This window comes from Neomonachus schauinslandi, chromosome 1, assembly GCF_002201575.2.
Source record: "Neomonachus schauinslandi chromosome 1, ASM220157v2, whole genome shotgun sequence".
Classification (NCBI taxonomy): Eukaryota; Metazoa; Chordata; class Mammalia; order Carnivora; family Phocidae; genus Neomonachus; species Neomonachus schauinslandi.
In genome coordinates, this window is record NC_058403.1 from 87,710,304 (window position 1) to 87,714,325 (window position 4,022).

The window sequence follows — 4,022 nt, forward strand, 5'->3', positions numbered from 1 at the left end:
ATACACTTTTGATTTGTGCTAACTCAGAAATAAATGAATGAGTGACAGAGGAATATGCCTTTGCAGGTAGGAAGCAATATTGTTAATTTCCCCCAAAGGAAGAGTTGACTATGCCAGAAATGGCTAAATAATTAAAAGGGAAAAATAGAGAATGCACACACCTGTTGTAAGTAATTTGCCAAGTGAGTTTTATTATCAAAAGCTGTTTTCTTGGAGTTAACAGAGGAAACTGGTTGGTTTTGAAGATAAGATCTAGATAAATGGTCAAGAGACCAAATATAACAACATATAGTTTTATAGATCTGCTAGAATGATTTTTAGGTTCAAGTGACATAAAGCCTCTCTGATTCCTCCCCTCCTTCTAGGAATATAGAAAAAAATAATTTTTATTTACGATTTTTTCTTACATGGACATCCCAATCAAAATAGCCACCAAATATTAACTGATTATCTACTGAGGACCTGATAGTTCACTCAAGAGGATATAAACCTAATGAGAACTATAAAGGCTGAAGGGAGTAAGTACTCTTTCAAATGCTCTCTACTCTTAAATTCTACTTACTCATTTTTCTTTTTCTTACTAAGGGACTTCAATAATAATAATAATAATGATAATTCAAAAATATAAAATAAAAAAGCTCATTTATTTACTTGCTTTATTTTTCTTAGTGGTATATATCACATATTTATATGTAAAATATAGATGTATATAACACATACACACAATGTATTATACATTGTGTATGTTACACAGTAATATTATTTAGACTTATATTTTTTAAAATATTGTAACATAAATACATATTTATGTACACATATATACATAAGCACATACATAATTCTAAATAGTATTACTAACTCTAAAAATATACATAGTGTTTCTTGAAAAATAAAGCAGTACAGATGAGTAGAGTTGCTAATGCTTCATTGTTGTTGTTGTTGTGGTTACTGATTTGCACTAAAATCTCCAATGAAAGAAATAGAGCTCCAGCATAAAATGAAGGGCCAAGTAGGGGTTTTTCATTCTACTTGCTGGGTCATCCACTCAAACTATGCTTCTCCTACCTTCAACTATTATCAACGGTAACCATGAGATTCAACATTTTTTTCTTTTCTTCTATTGCCCTGCAAAAAAGCAGATGGAGGCAAAATGAGGAGACTGCAACTGTCCCCCTTTCTAATTTATAACATACAGTAACTGCCTTCTCCCCCGCCACACACACATACCCCAAAAATCACAATGCACATTATATAACAGAATCTCAGAAGGAAAATAAACAAACTCCCAGAAATATGGTAAAGCATGAACTTTTGTAGCACATTTGGAAAAGACTAAATAAAATTTAAAATCTAGTAGAGTTTCTTTGCTCTGCAGGATAAAAACTGGATTTTATAGTTGCATTTAGATAGAAAGGAAAAAAAAAATGAAGATGAGCCATGTATAATTTACCATGGCAGATTGTGTGCTTCTGCCTCCCCCTAACCATTTGGCTAACTCTGTAGCCTATCTACACCTAATTACCAACAGACCATGCCCTTGTAATAACTCTCTCCCCCTCCCATTCTCCCTCTGAGTGAAAATGTGGGAATAATTTTCACTTATGTCATCACCAGTGTGAGAGTTAGTTTCTTGGACAGAGTTTATTCATATTTGTGTCTCTGTGATACAGCATAGTACCTGGCATTCCTGCCCTTTGTGAATATTATCCCAACCTTTTCAAAATGTACCTGTAAAAACAATGTAGGTCTTAGTTTTTTAAAATGATCCAATTACAAATAAAATTCAATCTTAAAATTTTATAATTATACTTCAATATGAGTTGACACTAGGAGGTAACTAGTTTTTATAAAAAAAAAGCAAAGCTAAAAAAACAAAACAAACAACAACAAAGCAAAGCTAATTAAGTAATGGCAAATGAATTAATAAACTAAAACAGCACACTTTAACTTAATATTCTTCCATTGTATAGTTTCACTTAATAATGCAATCTGCTATTGAACACAGACTTAGTGTCTGCTTAATTTCATGCAAAATGTAATATATACATACATTCAGTCAACAGGCATATATCATATTTTAATATTTGATGTTTAATATTAATTATTAATTTTATTTAATATTAAATGATTAAATATTAATTTTAATAATTTCATATTTTATTTTAATCATCATTATAAACAATCTAATTGAAAAGCAAATATCTATTTTGCATATTTCTTAAAGGATATTTTAGGTTAATGAATATTAAAAATGACTGAGAAGATAACTTGAATGGAGCTTAAAAGCCTTTTAGGTTATTTAGCATTGAAAGTGTATCTCTTCTAATTCATTTCATAAAAGAAAAAGAAGGTATCAGGTCTGTCTTCTGAAAAGAATCATTATTCGAATAGACTAAAACACAGTTCTTCACCTGAAATTCTAATTTTTCACTTTATGCAAAACCAGCTATTAAATCTCTCCAACCCATTTTGGAAAAATAAGATCATATTAAACATTATTGAATTTAATTGCCCCTACCCACTGCACACAGAAAGCTAGAGGATTTAATTAGCACTACTACTCTTGATTGCAAAATAAGGGAAGCAAACTAATATTTATTGCACATGTGTTGTTTGCCAGGTATTCACACCTATTTTTCATCTCCTCAAAACAAGTTTGCTAAGTATATATTATTTTATACACGAAAAGAAATATCTGAGATTTAGAAAGAGTGTATGATTTGCCTAATATCACAAAGCTCTTAAATAGCAAACCTATTATCAAATCTATGTGTGTCTGGCTATAAAGCCTGACTCCTTGTATAACCTACTACTTCATTCCTAATGTAGTTAATCATGTAAAATCTTAAAATCTTACTTAAAATTTTTGTACACATTGACCTCTCAAGTGGACTGTAAGATCTTCAATGACTTGGAACCTGGAATTCCAAAGGAATGAACTTTGAAATGTGGGAATGAAAGAGGAATCCTTCCTCTTTCAGGGAATGAAGCTCATCTAGAAAAATAGGCAACAAAAAGTACAGTACAGTTTGGGTAATGCAGTTGGCTACCTGGCTCCATGCAGGGCCTCACTGTGCCCCTAATGTCCCCACTCCATTCTTCCAGGGTGGGGCTAAGAGTAGTTGCCCAAGAGGCTTTCCTGAGGTCTAGCTAGTTTGTCCAAGAAGATTCCTTGTGGAGGGCTATGGACTGCAACTCTATAGTACACAGTCCTCTCTCTTTGGCAATGATAATTGTAGGGAAAGAAGCAGATACTCATGCTGATTTCACAGGCTGTCTTCAGGATCTCATCAGCCTTGCTGTGCTCAATATCTTGGAAAACCACATCATTCACAGCTAGGACTTAGTCCCCTTCCTGAAGTTCTGCTTGATGTGCATCCGAGTCAGGAATCACGTTGGAGATAAAAATGTCTATCTGGGAAGCCTTTCCTCCTCAGATATTAAATCCCAACTGAGCTCCAGGGGACTACTTCAGTGTGACAATTCAGGGCAGAAACTGGGTCAACTTATTTTTGTAGTCTGGGTAATATATCCTTTCATGAGGAGGAATCCATGCTGGGGGATTCTCATAGGCAGGCAGGAAAACCTCCAGCTAGTCATCGTAAGGAATCTGGCGGTCCATCTCTAGCAAGTCCCCTCAGGCGTTGGGGGCCTCGGGCTCCACTCACTGACAATTCAATCTGGAAACTGGAAGCAGATGCTTAGATGGATCCAAAAGGATGGGTTCAGGGTGCAGCATTCAGGCCCTCCCCTTTCCCATGCACCAAGATCTTTTATGTCTTATTCACCACCATATTGCCAAGTGCCTAGAACTGCCTGATATATACTAGTTTTCAATGAACATTTATTGAATAAATGAACGGGTGGATAAAGAGACGTTATATTCATGGATAATGAAAAAAGGCTGAGGGAGCATAAAAATTCTAAACGCCAAAATTAGGAATAAACAGAACTCAGTTGATAGAAATAGGTGTCTACAAACTGTGTGGCATGCATTTATCAATGGCTAACACATAAGCATT

The 4,022-nt window shown here is 34.2% G+C and overlaps 1 pseudogene; it reads right to left on the reverse strand.

Moving 5' to 3' along the window:
- Nucleotides 1-3,112: 3,112 nt before the first annotated feature.
- LOC110582603 lies at nt 3,113-3,622 on the reverse strand (annotated as a pseudogene).
- Between the last annotated feature and the right edge of the window lie 400 nt (nt 3,623-4,022).